The sequence below is a fragment of the Pleurodeles waltl genome, chromosome 1_2 (genome assembly GCF_031143425.1).
Source record: "Pleurodeles waltl isolate 20211129_DDA chromosome 1_2, aPleWal1.hap1.20221129, whole genome shotgun sequence".
Lineage (NCBI taxonomy): Eukaryota > Metazoa > Chordata > Amphibia > Caudata > Salamandridae > Pleurodeles > Pleurodeles waltl.
Window position 1 is genome coordinate 906,119,395 of NC_090437.1, and position 18,526 is coordinate 906,137,920.

An 18,526-nucleotide genomic window follows, 5' to 3' on the forward strand; every position below is an offset into this window, starting at 1 on the left:
TGGGCACTTGAGGACATCACAGCAGCCACAAGGGGGTGAGTACACTCTCATTCTGCTGATTCAGCGCGCATTGTAGGTGTCTGGGTGGGGGAGGTGGGCTGTGGGGTCCCATCTTAAGGGAGGCCCTGTGGCACCCCACCTGTGTTCAGAGCCAACTACACCTAGTCAGGCTCCTGTGACTTCCATGTGTGCAGCAATCGGGCATAGGTCTTGTAACCCATGTCCCTGTGATTAATTAGGGAACTCTCATTGCACAGCGTAGTGCAGGGGTCTTCTGTGTCTGTAGTGTTCGCCAACGGTAGCTGTATTGGATGCACTCAACATGTCTTTCTTCTGTCCTTCCCCCCCTTTTTGTGGTCTCCCTGTTCTTGTGTGCATTAGCATCATCAGGCGGAGGAGCAGTGCCACCGGAGCAGGAGGGAGCTGCATCCCACATGGCCCTGGAGGGCGACACAACGGAGTCAGAAGCCACCAATGGGACGGAAGGTGAGGGGAGCTCCACGGCGGGGACAGGAGCTGAGACCAGCGACACTGACTCCTCCTCTGAAGGGAGCTCCCTTGTGGTGGCGGGCCCCTCTGTGCCCCCGCATCTACAGGTACAGCCGCCACCCCCTACCAGCACCGCCCTCCCAGCAGCCCCTCAGCGTGTGCCCTGTGGCCGCTCACCCAGAAGGGTGGGCATCTCCTTCGCCCCAGGCACCTCAGTCCCTGCCCCAGTCAGCCCTGCTGCCCTCAGTGAGGAGGCTATTGACCTCCTGAGGTCCCTCACTGTTGGGCAGTCTACCATTTTGAATGCCATCTAGGGTGTAGAGAGGCAGTTGCAACAGACCAATGCATACCTAGAGGGCATTCATTCCGGTCAGGCAGCCTAACAGCAAGCTTTTCAGACTCTGGCCTCAGCACTGATGGCAGCCATTGTCCCTGTCTCTAGCCTCCCCCCTCCAACTTCTTCCACCCAGACCCAAACCCCTGTACCTCAGCCTGTCCCAAGCACACCATCAGACCAGCATACACACATGTCAACACACAAGGGAAGCTCTGGCAAACATAAGCACCACACATCCCACAGGCACTCACGCAAGCATCATACACATGCAGACATACCAACACCCACTGCCTCCACTGTGTCCCCCTCCTCCTCGTCTCCCTCTTCCCTCCCAGGCTCGTCTCCACTCACACCTGCATGCACTACATCGTCAGCCACTACCTCCATCACCAGTACACCCATCACCACACCCCTCTCACGTGCACTCACCACCCCACTACCATTCACACATCCCCTGTGTCCTCTCCCAGTGTGTCTGTGAGCTCACCTCCCAAGGTACACAAACGCATCCACACACCCACCCAACAGCCATCCACCTCACGACAGCCTCCAGCGCATGCACCTTCACCCAAAGTCACCAAATGTACACCTCCTACAACCACTACCTCTTCTTCCACTCCCAAACCCCCTCCATCTACCTGTCCCACTGTGTCCAAAAAACTTTTCCTGTCCAACCTTGACCTCTTCCCCTCACCTCCCCCACCCCTTCAGTCTCCTAGGGCCCGCCTTTCCAGGTCCCAACCCAGTGCCTCAGCCACAACACCTGCGGGAACAGTGGTGCCAGTAGTAACCGGCTTCTGAAGTGTGCCAGGCAGCAGGGCAGCCAGTGTGCCAAGGAGCCAGACAACGGACAGTCCCCCTCCTCAAAAGCAAAAAAAAGTTGTCCAGTGCTGGGCGGGAGAGAGGCAAAACATCTTCCACCAAAGCCTCTCCCAGGGGTACAGTTGGGAGTGTGAAGACACCTGCACCACCATCCAAGGTGGGGAAGGGGCACAGTAAAACAAGCAAGTCTGCGAAAACCTGCACGGCGGACAAGACCGCCACCAGCACTGCTGAACAGGACACCGCGGCAACAAGCACCTCTGCCAAGGACACCGCCGCCACCAGCACCTCTGAACAGGACACCGCTGCAAAGGGCACCGCTGAACAGGACACCGCCGCCACCAGCACCGCTAAACAGGACACCACCAGCACCGCTGAGCAGGACACCGCTGCAACAAGCACTGCTGCAAAGGACACCACCGCCAACAGCACCGCTGAACAGGACACCGCCACAACAAGCATTGCTGCCAAGGACACCGCCGCCACCAGTACCGCTGAACAGGACACCGCCGCAACAAGCAAGTAGGCCAGTGAGCGCTACAGCTTCTGACGCTACTGAGGCTGCCACGAGCAGGATGAAGCACTCTGGGCACAAAGCCCCCTCCAGAACCAGTGGAGATTTACATCCACTACCTCTGTCCTTGGCAGGATGAAGCACTCTGGGCACAAAGCCCCCTCCAGAACCAGTGGAGTATCACATCCACTACCTCAGTCCTTGGCAGGATGAAGCACTCTGGGCACAAAGCCCCCTCCAAAACCAAAGGAGATTTACATCCACTACTTCTGTCCTTGGCAGGATGAAGCACTCTGGGCACAAAGCCCCCTCCAGAACCAGTGGAGATTGACATCCACTTGAGAGACTGTGGCTTTGCACTCCCCAGGATAATGCAGTGGGCAAACCACCCACTGGAGAGACTTGAGAGACTGTTGCTTTGCACTCCCCAGGATAAAGCAGTGGGCAACCCACCCACTTGAGAGACTTGAGAGACTGTGGCTTTGCACTCCCCAGGATACAGCAGTGGGCATGGAGCCCCCTCGTGGATCTGGCATTGTGCAATCATTCTGCTGAGGTGCGCCCCTTCGCTTCCCCCTGAGGTGCCTGTTGTATTTCTATCTGATGCCCCAGCAGTGTTCTATCTGTTTTGATCAGGTATTGAGTGTGGGCCTCGCCCATGCATTTTGGGCCCAATGGTCCACGGACTATGATGGTGGAATACCCTGGACTTGTATTCTTGGTGTATATATTTGTTTCTAGTGTAAAAATATATATATATGTATATATTTTTGATTACTGTATTTGAATTGATTACAAACGTACTAATTTCCTTTTGTCCTTGCATTCTTCCAGGGGGGGTTGGGGGTTGTTAATGTACAACCACGACCACAAGCCCACGCGCCATCAACCACCTCAAGTGCATCCTAGTCAACGCTCGCTCCGTCCACAAACACGCCATTGAACTCTGGGACCTCCTGGACTCCATAGCACCGGACGTCGCCTTCATCACGGAGACCTGGATGAACGCCTCCTCGGCCCCTGACATCGCCACTGCCATCCCCGAAGGCTACAAGATCTCCAGAAAAGACCGCACCAACCAGGTAGGAGGAGGTATCGCCATCGTCTTCAAAGACTCCATCAGCGTCACCACCTCCACCGAAGACACCCCTCTCGCCGCTGAACACCTGCATTTTCAGATTCGCACCGAACCGAGGACCACCCTCAGAGGATCCCTCGTCTACCGTCCTCCCGGCCCACGCGCCCCTTTCAGCGACGCCATCGCCGACTTCATCTCCCCGCACGCCCTCGCCTCGCCGGACTACATCCTCCTAGGTGACCTCAACTTCCATCTGGAACAAAACAACGACCCCAACACCACCACCCTGCTCGACAACCTCGCCAACCTCGGCCTCAAACAACTGGTGAACACTGCCACCCACATCGCCGGACACACGCTTGACCCCATCTTCTCTTCCAGCAAACACGTCTTCTTCAGCCACGCCTCCGCCCTACACTGGACCGACCACAGCTGCGTCCACTTCACATTCCGACGCGAGACCCGCCACCTCCGCACCCAACCCATCCCTCGTCGACAGTGGAACAAGATCCCCGAAGAGCAACTCTTCTCCGCACTCGCCGCCAACCAACCCACCCTCACCACCGACCCCAACGACGCAGCCCTCAACCTCACAAACTGGATCTCCAACTGCGCAGACATCCTTGCTCCCCTCAAACGCACGCATCGACAGACCAACACCAAAAAACCTCTCTGGTTCTCTGACACCCTCAAAGAATCAAAGAAAACTTGTCGCGCCCTTGAGAAAGCCTGGCGCAAGGACCGCACCGCTGACAACATGACCGCCCTCAAGAACGCTACCCGCGAACACCACCACCTGATCCGCGCTGCCAAAAGGAACTTTTTCACCGACAGACTGGACAAAAACAGACACAACAGCAGAGAACTCTTCAGCATCGTCAAGGAGTTCTCCAACCCCAGCGCCAACGCCAACGCCGTCACGCCCTCACAGGATCTATGCGAATCCCTCACCACTTTCTTCCATCGCAAGATTAGCGACCTCCACGACAGCTTCGGACACCAGACCCAACCATACACCACCGAACCGGCATCCACGGCCATCACCCTCAACAACTGGTCCCACATCAACACGGAAGAAACCAAATCCATCATGAACTCTATCCACTCCGGCGCCCCTTCGGACCCCTGCCAGCACTTCATCTTTAACAAAGCCGACGACATCATCGCCCGCACCTCCAGACCGTCATCAACTCTTCTTTTTCTTCTGCTACCTTCCCCGAATGCTGGAAACACGCCGAAGTCAACGCCCTACTAAAGAAACCTACGGCTGACCCGAGCGACCTAAAAAACTTCCGCCCCATCTCTCTTCTGCCTTTCCCAGCCAAAGTAATAGAGAAGACCGTCAACAAACAGCTGACCACCTTCCTGGAAGACAACAACCTGCTCGACCCCTCACAAACCGGATTCCGAACCAACCACAGCACTGAAACCGCCCTCATCTCAGTCACTGACGACATCAGAACCCTGATGGACAACAGTGAAACAGTCGCCCTCATTCTGCTTGACCTCTCGGCTGCCTTTGACACCGTCTGTCACCGCACCCTAATCACCCGCCTCCTCTCCACCGGGATCCAAGGCCAGGCCCTGGACTGGATCGCCTCCTTCCTCTCAAACCGTTCCCAAAGAGTTTACCTCCCTCCGTTTCGCTCAGAACCCACCAAGATCATCTGTGGCGTACCCCAAGGCTCATCACTCAGCCCGACACTCTTCAATGTCTACATGAGCCCCCTCGCCAACATCGTACGCAAGCACGACATCATCATCACCTCCTACGCCGACGACACCCAACTTATACTCTCCCTCACCAAGGACCCCGCCAGCGCCAAGACCAACCTACAAGAGGGTATGAAGGACGTCGCAGATTGGATGAGGCTCAGCCGCTTAAAGCTGAACTCTGAAAAAACGGAAGTCCTCATCCTCGGCAACACCCCGTCCGCCTGGGACGACTCCTGGTGGCCCACGGCCCTCGGCACCGCACCGACACCCACAGACCACGCCCGCAACCTCGGCTTCATCTTGGACCCTCTTCTCACCATGACCAAGCAAGTCAACGCCGTGTCCTCCGCCTGCTTCCTCACCCTCCGCATGCTCCGCAAGATCTTCCGCTGGATCCCCGCCGACACCAGAAAAACCGTGACCCACGCCCTCGTCACGAGCCGCCTGGACTACGGCAACACCCTCTACGCCGGGACCACAGCCAAACTCCAAAATCGCCTGCAACGCATTCAAAACGCCTCGGCCCGCCTCATCCTCGACATACCCCGCAGCAGCCACATCTCCGCACACCTGAGACACCTGCATTGGCTCCCTGTCAGCAAAAGGATCACCTTCCGACTTCTCACCCACGCACACAAAGCCCTCTACGACAAGGGACCGGAATTCCTCAACAGACGCCTCAGCTTCTACGTCCCCACCCGCCTCCTCCGCTCCTCTGGCCTCGCACTTGCTTCTGTCCCTCGCATCCGCCGCTCCACGGCGGGTGGGAGATCTTTCTCCTTCCTGGCGGCCAAGACCTGGAACTCCCTCCCCACCAGCCTCAGGACCACCCAGGACCACTCCGCTTTCCGGAGACTCCTAAAGACATGGCTGTTCGAACAGCGATAACCCCCCCTTTTTCCCCTAGCGCCTTGAGACCCGCACGGGTGAGTAGCGCGCTTTATAAATGTTAATGATTTGATTTGATTTGATTAATGTATCAACATGTACTTGTGTGTTTTGTAGTGGGTGAGGGTGGGAGTGTTGCGTGTGTGTGTCACTCTTTTTTCCCTCCCCCCTCCCCTGTGTCGTTGGTGCAGTACTCACCATGGTCTTCGCCGCCGTCTTTGTTGTTCCTGGTAAAGAAGCAGGACGATAAAGGCTGGTAGTATCTGGAGCTCAGGTTCCATGGTGTCCTGATTCCTCGTGGGGTGTGTAAAGGTGAGCGTTTTCCCTTCCAAGTCCTGTTTCTGCTGTGTTTTTGTTTGCTGTGAATCCATCCCAGAAAAGGTGGTGGATTGGACTGTTGTAATACAGTGGGCAGAACCTTGTCTTCCGCCTGTCTGTTGGCAGTTACCGCTGCGGTGTTTGTTTGTACCGCCTTGGCGGACGGAGTGTTAAAGTGGCTGCCTATGTTGGCGGTTTCCGCCATGGTCGTGATTCAAATTTCTTTTCAGCCGGCCTGTTGGTGGTTTTACCGCCACTTTAACACTGACCGCCAGGGTTGTAATGACCACCATAATCTTATATTGTCAGATATCACTACACCTGATAGTAGTTCATCCACTTTCCGAATTCCATTTGTCTATAGACAGGAAGTAAAAGTTTCTTTCTTTCTACTAAGAAATATGTACTAAGGACAATTAGGGGGCATATTTATACACTGTTTGTGCCGAATGTGAGTCAAAAATGTTGATGCACATTTGGTGCAAACCGTGCACCATATTTAAACTTTGACGCCCAAGCCAGCGGACATAAAAATTCCTCTGTGTGCGTCATTTTTTGGATGCAGGAAACTGCCTTGCGTTAATGACATGCAGTTAGGCGTTCCCGCCCAAAAAATGACTTAAACTCTTGTGCGCCTTATTTATGCTCTTGCGTCATTTTGACACACAGGAGGGGGCAGGCCTTAAAAAACGTCGCACAGCCTGATGTGCACTGTTTTTTAACGCCTGGGTGAGGGCAGGCATTAAGGGACCTGTGGGCTCACTTCCATGGTCTCAGATCATGGAAGGAGTCCAGAGGTGCCCTTCCCTGCCCCCAGGGACACCCCCAGCCACCCTCGCCCACCCCTGGAGGACACCTATGGATGGGGGGACCCATCCCAGGTAAGTACAGGTAAGTTGAGGTAAGTATTTATTTATTTTTTTGTTAAGTGGCATAAGGGGGCCTAATTTGGGCCCTCCTACATGCCACTGTGCCCAATGACCATTCCCAGGCGACAGAAGGGCATTGGGCAAGGGGGCATGACTGCTGTCTTTGCTGAGACAGGAGTCATTTCAATGGGGGTTGTGTGTCACAAAATGGCGCAAGTCCGGTTTGAGGCAGTATTTTGCCTCAAACCTGACTTGCACCATTTTTTTACGCACAACCCCCATTTTCCCCTATATCAGCACAGCTTGGTTTGATTCATTTTTTTTTTACTCTGACTAGTCCGCAGCGCCGGCTAACCTCATTCCTTAAATAAGGCATCCACATGGCGCATAGGAATGGCGTTAGCCGACGTTAAAATTTTATATAAAATGCCTCTAAGCAGAGTAACGCCATTTCCTGGCGCACAACCGCCATGGACATGGCTCCAGTCTTAGTAAAGACAGGAGTCATGCCCACCACCCCAAGGGCCATGCCCAGGGGACTAGTGTCCCCTGGGCATGGCCATTAGGGCCAGTGCCATGCAGGGGGCCCCAAGTCAGTGCCCCTGAGCAGGTAAAAAAAATGAAAAAATAGTTACCAGGACATACCTGGGATGGGTCCCCCATCCTGTTGTGTCCCTCTGGTGTGGGTAGGGGTATCCCTGGGTCCAGGGAAGGGCACCTGTGGGCTGTTTCCATGGTCTCTGACCATGGAAATATGCCTACAGGTCCCCTAATGCCTGTCCTGGCCCAAGCGTTAAATAATGGCGCTAGGCAAACTTAGAGACATTATTCAAGGCCCCTATCCCTCCTAGTTTTTAGCACGGGGATAAATATGGCGCTAAGGCCATATTGTCGTTTTCTGCATAGGAACGCCTACCTTGCATCTCATTGAAGCAAGGTAGGTTCCATATCCAGAAAATGACGTAAACTCCATAACTTTGGCGCTAAACGTGTCTAGCACCAAAGTATAAATGTGGAGTTAGGTTTGCGATGAATTATCGTTAAAAGAAGACGCTTATTCTGCGCAAACTGAGTACAAATATGGGCCTAAATATCTGTGTACCAAATACTGAGGTTGCATGGTCTGAATTCATTTGAAACCTCTTTAACTCACTACCAGGCACTGATGCCTGTTATCTCACTCGTGCTGGCCCTTAACTTCTCCCATGGTGATGTTTTCTCCAATTTTTCTCATCTCCCTTCTCTCCTGTTTGTGTGCTTTTCCCTTTTTTGCTCACCGTCAATATCTAATGCTGAAAAATAAGCGCAGATCCCCAAAATATTTACCAGCAACAACACGCTTAAATTAAGCACTGACTATTGTAATTTATTTCTCTGTTAGTTTACATTGTAAACATAACCAGTTTCTTTAAGACCTACAATATTCCAGGACAGGTTTGGAGACCTTAGGCCAGAGTTAATTGCTGCTGCAATGCTATTCCAATTCAATTCAATAAGCTTTATTTCGAGGAAAAAATAGTTATGAAAGCAGCACACATAACACAGGATAATACAAATTAAAAAGTATATAAAAGAGTATAAAATAGCTAAAACGAGGAAACCACCGATTCCACAAAAAATACATTTTATAATAAATAGTTAAATAGACATATGAAAATGCCAAACTCAAAATAAATTAAGCCAACATGGTACAAAGCTGACCGAACTGCACTCCCTGCTATCACTCGTCTCGCTCCCATTGCTTGATCTTTTTTCCTTTTATGTGCCAGACAATCGTTAAAAAGTTTGCAACTGCGCAAGCAAACAAAGGTCTTGAATCCGTCCTCAGAATTCTCAGAGCAATCGCGCTGCTGCGTGTGCCCAGAGCCCTGGTAACTGGTTTGATCCACTTCCTGTGTGGTCCTGCATAGGCCCTACATGCAAAAAAGGACGTGGTCAACTGATTCTTTTGTTAACTTATTTAAAGGACATAATGAGGAAACTAAGAGACTTGTCACCCAGCTGCAGGTAAGAGACCTCAGGGGAAGGGAACAAAACCTAAACTGGATTTAGAGTTGCCTGTCTCTTGGTACTAAGATAAAATATAGGTAATGTTCTAAAACACTAGCAGTTTTGTAGTCCAGAAACTCACTGGCTAGAGTACCCCTCCCTCCCAGTTTTAAACCTTCCTGCAGGACCAAGACTCAATAACACCTTTTTAATTCCGTTTTCGCTGTGATATTTTCAAATTGGATTGCACCCAGGGAGTATGAAATCTCAAGGTGTGTAGCAGCTTCTTAATCCTTTCAAACGTACTATCCTATCTGCCCCAGCACTCCTGGACACCTCCTCGAAAGCAGAGGTGTACTTTTCGAGTTCTCCAGTCACCATCAGTCTTCTCCAAAACAGCAAAGTGTGTAGCCTGACTCTCTCTGTCCATTTCCGGGGGTAAGAGCGGTATGCTGGTGGGTATTTAGACCAGTCTTCTAATAAACTTGCGATCCTTCATAGTCAGCTCATTAGCACCCTCAACCCCCCAAACTTCTGCACCAGATAATGCTGAGGCCACTGCTCTTGCTTCATAAATCTGTTTGGGGCTGTCCTTGAGTATTCCACCTAATGACTGCTTGATTATTCTCATGCAAGAGGATGATAATTGAAAGAATGTCACATCACTTACTATAATTTTTCCCAGGGAACCATATCAAAAGCCGATTTTACGTCAATAAAGGCCATGTATAGGTTACCTTTTACAAGCACCAAAGTCTTCCAGTATACCAACATAAACCTGAAAACTTAGGTGGTCATTCTGACCCTGGCGGTCTTTGACCGCCAGGGCGGAGGACCGCGGGAGCACCGCGACAGGCCGGCGGTGCTCCAATGGGGATTCCGACCGCGGCGGTAAAGCCGCGGTCGGACCGGCACCACTGGCGGGGTCCCGCCAGTGTACCGCCGCCCCATTGAATCCTCCGCGGCGGCGCAGCTTGCTGCACCGCCGCGGGGATTCCGACCCCCCTACCGCCATCCAGATCCCGGCGGTCGGACCGCCGAGATCCGGATGGCGGTAGGGGGGGTCGCGGGGCCCCTGGGGGCCCCTGCAGTGCCCATGCCACTGGCATGGGCATTGCAGGGGCCCCCGTAAGAGGGCCCCTACATGTATTTCACTGTCTGCTGTGCAGACAGTGAAATACGCGACGGGTGCAACTGCACCCGTCGCACAGCTTCCACTCCGCCGGCTCGATTCCGAGCCGGCTTCATCGTGGAAGCCTCTTTCCCGCTGGGCTGGCTGGCGGTCGGAAGGCGACCGCCCGCCAGCCCAGCGGGAAAGTCAGAATTACCGCCGCGGTCTTTCGACCGCGGAACGGTAACCTGACGGCGGGACTTTGGCGGGCGGCCTCCGCCGCCCGCCAAGGTCAGAATGAGGGCCTTAGTCTATTGTGCATATCTTGGGCCTAAAACTGGACTAATAGGGAGACAAATCAAATCATTAACATTTATAAAGCGCGCTACTCACCCGTGCGGGTCTCAAGGTGCTAGGGGGAAGGGGGGTTACTGCTGCTCGAAAAGCTAGGTTTTGAGCAGTCTCCGGAATGCGGAGTGGTCCTGGGTGGTCCTGAGGCTGGTGGGGAGGGTGATCCAGGTCTTGGCTGCCTGGAAGGAGAAGGACCTCCCACCCGCCGTGGAGCGGCGGATGCGAGGGACGGCAGCGAGCGCGAGGCCAGAGGAACGGAGGAGACGGGTGGGGGCGTACAAGATGTTGCGATCCTCAATTCACTTTAAGAACTTGCTTAACAGTGCTCATCTAAAGACTTTCGGCGCAGCATCTATTAGGCTAATAAGGCTTAGCCCTATAATTTAAAGGAGAGTCCCTTGCCCCCTTCTTGTGAATCGGTACCACCTCTGCAAGCTTCCAGGAGTGGGGGATGGGTGCAGCTTTTGCATATATTTTGTCTACAGTCCCTTATCATATATAAGTAGGTCACCTGGGATACCTTCCGGGCCTGGAGCTTTTCTAGCTATAATGGAGTCAATAGAAGTGACAATCTCCTTCAAGTTAAACATATCCTTACAGTCCGATGAGGGCACTATTGGGTTAACGTTATGTGGGGCATCCTGATAATCAGCCAAATAGAGGGATATAAAATGGTCCACCCATAACTCTGTAGCAACCACATTATTGGGATCTGTGCAAGGTATTATCTCGTGCCCTCCACTACTCACCAAGTTCCAACATTTAGACTCTACTCTACTTTAAGATCCTGCCATGTTTTCCTTCCAGGCTTTCTTAGCTTGCACCTGAGCCATTTTATAAGATTCCCTAAACCTTGCGATGTTGTTTCCATCCTTTGATTCAATGGGTTAAGCCACGTCTGCCCTGGCCAATGACACTTTTTATAATACCAGCTTGCCTGACCTGATGTTTGCGATTTCCTTCATTACATCTGGGGCTGTAAAAAAGAAACAGAGTCAGTCAAAGAGAGCTGCATGGATGTCAGCCAGGTCACCCCAGCCTCCAAAGCTGGATGCCCTTGCATCCAGTGTGAACAATGTAGAATTTACTAGCATTGACATTTTCCTAAGCACCTAAATTTTTGGACCAAATCTCTGCCATTTAGGACGGTGCTTGTTATTTGTAGGGCGTAGCTCCTGAGTACAGCTATGAGCATGTGTATCACAATCATGTTGCCCCATAAATGATGTCATCGGGAGGCACAGGAAGTTATGGTCACTCTCAGTAGTTTCCTTTACTACCATACACTCGTCAAGAGCCCATAGTCTAAGGTCCATCTGGACATAGTCTATTCTACAAGCGCCCATATGACCTCGCGAAGTGGGTATACCATACCATTCAGGGCTCTAAGCCTAAATTTGAGTGTTATGGCCATTGCCTGCAGTGCCGCCTTGGAAACATTTTTCACAGGTGCCAAGGTCAGCTCTGATATTGCCCACTGTTTGTCCTCTGTTGTGAGGTAGATTAAATCACTATCCAAGGGCTCGAATGTGGTGGTAAAATCTCCTCCAATAATTAAACAATACTGAGGCAGTGTTTTATCTAAATTGGCATCTAGGCACTGTAGTGTGTTTGAGTAAGAACCTCCTCTTACCCCTTCACATAGAGGCTATAGATCTCAAATCCCACATTAGATCTATCTTTTACCCAAATGGTCAGAATATCTTGATGAGCTGTTGAGAGGAGCAAGAAGGTGCATTTAAGTTCAATTTTGGCCCACATCGATATCCTGCCAGAGGGCCTAACTTTAAGGCCCCAAGTAGCAGGGCTAAAAAAAGTTAAACAACCAAACCAATACTTAGGCTCTGTGCACCAAGGTTCTTTCAGTGAACATATATCGAAACTAATAATAAAAGCGTTCCACTCTGGGAGGGGCAACTTTGAGCCTAACCTGGCGACGTTCCAAGAAAAAGCATGGAGTCACCTGGCAGTGTCGCATTACAGGCATCAGTTTGTTTCTGGTTGTGCAGTCCTGGGCCCGGATACAAGTAGAAAGAACTTTGGGAAGGAGCGCAATCCTCTGATCTCCCCTCCCCACAAATATTTTGGTGCAAAATTTGTGCCTCTGTGCTCCCCTTAACTTTTACCAGTACAGGGCTAAGGGAATCACCCCTTTCAGCCCCACTACCACCCTCCTTTCCACCTGAGTCTCCTATCTGTATCAGTCGGTCAACTTCCTCTAGGGTACTAAAATGGTTGCTAACAGATACCATAAAATCCCCATACTGCCCAGCTGTACCCCTGTGTTGACCAGGTTCCCTTGATTGGTGGTGGTTGGTCCTCAGCGGGTATTCACTGTATCTGTTCCCCCTGATGTTTCTAAAGCAGTAACCCAATGGCAAAAGCGTTATTCCAGAGCCCCCTACCTGACCTCGGCTTTCTTCACTCAACAACCTGTATGTTATCTCATGAAGTTTACAATCATGAGATCTACCAGGCGATAGCCCTGACCTCAGCCAATCCACCCCACCCTTTAGGTTAGTAAAATTTTATGAGCCAATCTAGGGGGACAATTCTATTCCTTCCAAGCCAGTGCAGGCATTTATTGGTTAGTGTGACAGGGTGAAGGACACCAAGAGGAGTCGATAATCGACGGTGTTAAAAAACCCGTACATCCTGGTACATGGCATTTAATAAACGAGGAGAGCGGCATGACAACGACACCGGAGGCTGAAGAAACGCGAGGTGAAACCATATTTCTGGACACCTACAGACCGCAGAGACCAGACAAGGAGCAGGACGTGCGCACAGAGGATTGCTGACCAGACAGAGGGAGAGGATGCACAGAGACCAGCCACGTTCAGGGAAGAAGGTGGCCATCCCAGGTATGAACCTCTCCATTAGACGTGAGCAGGGCAGTTGGGTGGTGGTACTAAAGAGGGAAGCAGGTGGAGGGAAGGAAAACCACGGGCACGGGGCACAGTAGACTAAAAGACACCATCAGAGAAAGAACTTGTAAGAGAGTGAAAGGGAAGGATAAGCATGGGACGGGCACAATAGAAAAATGAAAGAAAACAAAGGCAAACAAAGAAAGAGCAGAGAGAGAAAAGAAGGTGGGGAGAAGAAAGAGAGATGTGGGTTTTTTAAACAGATAGGAAGAGAGAGAAGCGGGACAGCAAAAGAAATACCTATTGAGTGAGAGAAAAGTATAAAGAACAAGAAAGCAGAAGAGGAAAGAGTACCAAAGGTAAAGCAGTGCGACAGGAGACAGAACAGAGAAGGTTTCAGGGAGAGATTAAAGAGAATAAGGAAAAAAAGAAAAATTTAAACGTACCTTCTAATCGGTCTCTTCTCTTCTTCCTCCTCCAAATAACCTCCTCCGATGCAACAAGCTGACCACCTAAACCAGGGAGAAGAAGAAGAAAGAACCCTTTCAGACTACAGTATTGAGAAGAACTCGTGGCAATAATAAAGCAAAGAAATACCTGTAACAACACTAAAAGACAAATAAAGAAATAAAGACTTTTGGAAATCTACTAATACACTTGCAAGACCTCATTATTACTTAGCCTGTCACAGTTAGTTCCTCTTGAGTTTCAGGAAGCGGGAGGCAGATTGATAACAGAGTCAATGTTTGGGCCTTAGCAATTCCCTCCTCAACCTGCCCTCCTCCCTGTTAGTGTGGTCACCTGGGCCCCCACCTGCTGCTGTATTTGGCGGATTAGATAAATAACCTAATATAGGCTCAGCAGAGCATGTATTCTGTCTTCAGCTTTTTCCGCGCTGCTCGGGAAATAAGGTCACAGGGCCAGGTACAGTGCCTAAGCCACATCTTGAAGGAATGTCAACCCCGCCACCCACCGGGTGGTCTGTGACTGTGTCTCAGCAATAATATTGAGTGCGAACACTATCCTATCCAAACGATCCTTCAAATGCACAAGTTCTGCTTCCTCGTTCCTCGACCCTGATTGACACCTTAGACACTACCTCCACAGTGATCTTGGCTCTCCATGCCAAGTCAACACCTAACTCAAATTGTTTATTCTCTGGTGGCTGAGCATAGGACATATCATGGTTTCTTCAGCTTTTGTTCATAGTTTTGGGGTTGTTAGGCAACGTCCTCTTGGATCTGTTTTGTCCTTTCTTGTTCTGAGTGCTTCCCACAATTTGGTCCATTGGGGGATTTGAGGCACCAGCCTCCCCCCAACTAATAGCTTGAGACGTGGCTAATGCACTACTTAAAACCTCACTATCCCCTCCAGAGCCCAAAGCTGAGGTAGAGACTAAAGGGCTAACTTGGGGGCTTTGCAGCTGTAGGGCCATCACTGACTCTATTGAAAGCCTTCTCTCTGTAAGCTCAATTTCATTGGAAACCACCCTATAATACACTGCAACATTTCATCAATCTGGGTGAGTCTTGTCGGGGGTTGGTGACAGCATGTAGTAGCCCCAGACACTTTCTTTTACCCATGACTCCTAAGACATTGACTGTAAACAGAGTCATGTACCGCAATCTTGGACTTCCTTTCAAAATTCCAAAGAGAAAGTGTGTAAAGAGGAACTGCTGTGCTCTGACGGGCGCGGATGGGCCCGCTCTTAGCCTGGTCTTGCTTTACAGAGCAATGTAAACCGACCCCCCATCAGCAGCTATGGAACTAGGAGCAAGGTGCCCTGGGGCACTGAGTCCCACCAGGGCAAGAGCAGAGTCCAGCAAAGTTTGGGTGTCCTGCGTTGAGGGGGGAGAGGCAGTGCTTTATAGCACAATGTGAACAACCTCACTCTGTTAGTAGCTGTGGAACTAGAAGAAAGGTGCCCTGGGACATTGAGTCTCACCAGGGCAAGAGCAGAGTCCAGCAAAGTCAGGGGCAATGCTATTCCATTTATCATTATGTACTTCAACTGCCTTTTTTGGTGATGTGCCTATAAATATCTGCGTTTCAGAGTCAGTTTTCTTAATAAACAATCCATTCCTACCTGTTTCCTGAGAACTTTTGTTATTATTCATACCCTTACCAGGGTTTGACATCCTTGTATCACTAGCACCCCTCATGTTTATTCATTCCCTGACCATTCTATATAATATTATTGATTCATATTCAATTTATTTTAGAACCTGCTGGATCAAAATTCTTGAATAAAAGTCCTCCTAATCAAGCCCTCCCAGATTTGGCCATTTCAACTACCTCACTTGCCCTATATTTTCTAAATCATCTTTTTTTGCAATAACTATCACTGTCTTATATCTAGAGGGTATGCCCATAATCTGGTCAGATCATTTTATAAAACACCTTTATATATATATTCTGTCCTACATATTAGCCAGACCCAGCTTCCTAAGGTGTCTGGGAAACAACATCACCTTTGCCATTATATGTAAACATTATCAAGCCTTTTAACCTTCACTTTAACACTATCTGTGTTAAAAATGTATGTCACCTGTCAGGGTTTATGCCCAAATGGGTGAAGCATTGCATACATCAGTATTGAAAACATAGGCACTCATTACAACCTCGGAGCTGCGGGAGCGAGAATACTGCCAGTGCTGGCGGTATTTCTGGCTCCCTATTACGTCTTTTCCGCTGGGCCAGCGGACAGTAACAATGTTACCGTCCACTGGCCCAGCAGAAAAGTCACATCAACATTGCTGCTGGCTCGTAATAGAGCCGGCAGCAATGCTGATGTGCAGCGGGTAGAGTGCAGTAGCACCCGTCGCACATTTCACTGCCTGAAATTCGGGCAGTGAAATGCGCAACAGGGCTATGCCTGTGGGCCCCCGCCCTGCCCATGCCAGTGCAGGGGCCCCCAGGGGCACCCCAAGTCCCCCTTACCACAGACTTTCCATGGCAGTGTTCACCACTGTGGCCAGGCTGGCAGTCTGGGAATCATAATCCCCAGGGCAGCGGTGCTTGCACCGCTGTCCTTCAGAATATGACCGCCAGGTGGAAGCCTGGCGGTATAGTGGAGGGGCCGGCGGTATGGCTGTGGCTATTGCGCCATGGTCATAATAGCTGGCGGAACACCAGTTTACCGCCAGTTTACCGCCAGCCACCATGGTCATAATGAGGCCCATAGTCTGGTCACAGATTTGATTCTAACTGCACAAGGATTGTTCACTGCATAAGGCTGTAGAAGCTATGCTATATAACTATATAAGAAAGCTAACTTTGCCGCTAGTTCCACCTTATTTACAATAGTGAGTTGTATTGTATGTGTTGCCAAACATACCCCACAGGTGCCATTTTCAGCAGAGTTAGGGAATACCCTCAACCTATTTTATGAAAATCTTTCAAATGCTCATATTTTCTGGGCCCAAGAGCTGTAAGACCTGATAGATCTTTTTCCAAGTGAAAATGGAACCCTTTGAGAATGGCACAGACAACTGTGCCAACTGCTTCCTAAACCTTCCACTCTTAAGGAAATTCTCCACTTTTGAGAAATCTCAGTTCCACAGACTCACTTCATGATCTCATCCTTGCCTGACTACTAGAACAACATTCCTTGCTATTCACCCCATCATCTAACATTTGATTAACATTTTTATGTGCAGGGCTATATCAAAAGGCAATGTAAGTAAACAATAAATATCTCCTGAAAAAAACGTAAACATCTCTGGAAAAAAAAAAAATCCCCTCCTTTGATCCAACCAGTTATTGTTCTATCAACAATTTGCCTGACCCGGCCAATCTTATAAAATAATCCCCCCCACACACAGCTCCAAAGTTCCCTAGATTCCCAGCAACTTCTTTCTCCCACACATTATAGCTTTACACCTCAGCATGAGATAGAGACTGCCCTTCTGAGTTTTTGGAATAAAACTGATCTATCAGTAACCTTCAACAAACTGGACCATGGTATTATCATCATCATCATCTAGTTATTATCCTTAGAACTACCCCGCTCATGGCATGGTAAAATGGATCTGAGGTGATTTGCCTTCACTGCAGTTTTCCTGAGGGTTCCCCTCTCTCTCCAGTGCTATTTAGCATCTATATATGAACACCTTTTGGTCTTTTTCAACAGCTTAGGATTCTTGTGAAGGCATGTAGGTACACATTACATATAATTAGGAATTCTGAATCACCAGGGCATGAAGCACTAGTTGTGCCACTCTCAATGACCCAAGTAAAATGCTGACAGCAGACCTGCCATTACAGACTGCAAGAGTATTGTAAACTGCTCAAAGTCCTCTGTGCCCACCCAATGTGGGGCATAGCCGAAGCAATATCTTTAATATATGTCAGTCACCCCTAAGGAAGACTTTCTGAGTCCAGAAGCTAGAGGAAATTATATTAAAAACATGTGGACATACAAGTTTAACCTTATATGTTCCTATTGTGATCTTTTGTATTAAAAAATACTATGTCAAAGACGGTTCATAGGATAACATGGCTGGTGCCTGGGCACATCTCCATTGTGGTATCACTAAAATGGATCATATTTGGTATCAAACAAAGTACCTTTTCACCCTTGACATGAATCTTGTGTTGAGGGCGATGTGCCATCAATCAGAAAGTAACAGCAGAGGTTGCTTACCTAGTTGCCTCAGTTTCACTCTTCTATGTCTGTCAGCTCGCAGCTGCTGTCACTAAGATAGGATTCTGATGCCATGGGCAGAAGTGTTACCACTGCTAGGAGTCAGAAAAAAGGCCTGAATGGGAAGGAGATCTCATCTCCCTCCTATCCCTCGCTCTTTCCCTCCCAGGAAGGCTAATGAAGTGGCATATCAAGGCTGGGAGCTTTAAAGTGCAACCCAATTCTGATATGCAAGCAGGCTGCCCCCCAGTGGAGGACTAAGCTATCCCCCTGCCCCACATACTTTTACACACAAGCATGTGGGAGAATTGCTTATTCAGGAGGCACAATCTCCCAGAAGCCACACCACTAGGGTGAGTTTCATGGTCTGTACAGCTGAGGAACACTTCTGTCATCAGGTGGCAAAATAGAGTGTTCTGGGTAGAAAAGGTGACACAACACACTGGATGTGGGCACCTCATGGAGAAATTAGGTGCTGGGGCTAGTATTCCATTGGCTACTTGCAGCCATACCCCTAACATTCCTAAAACTA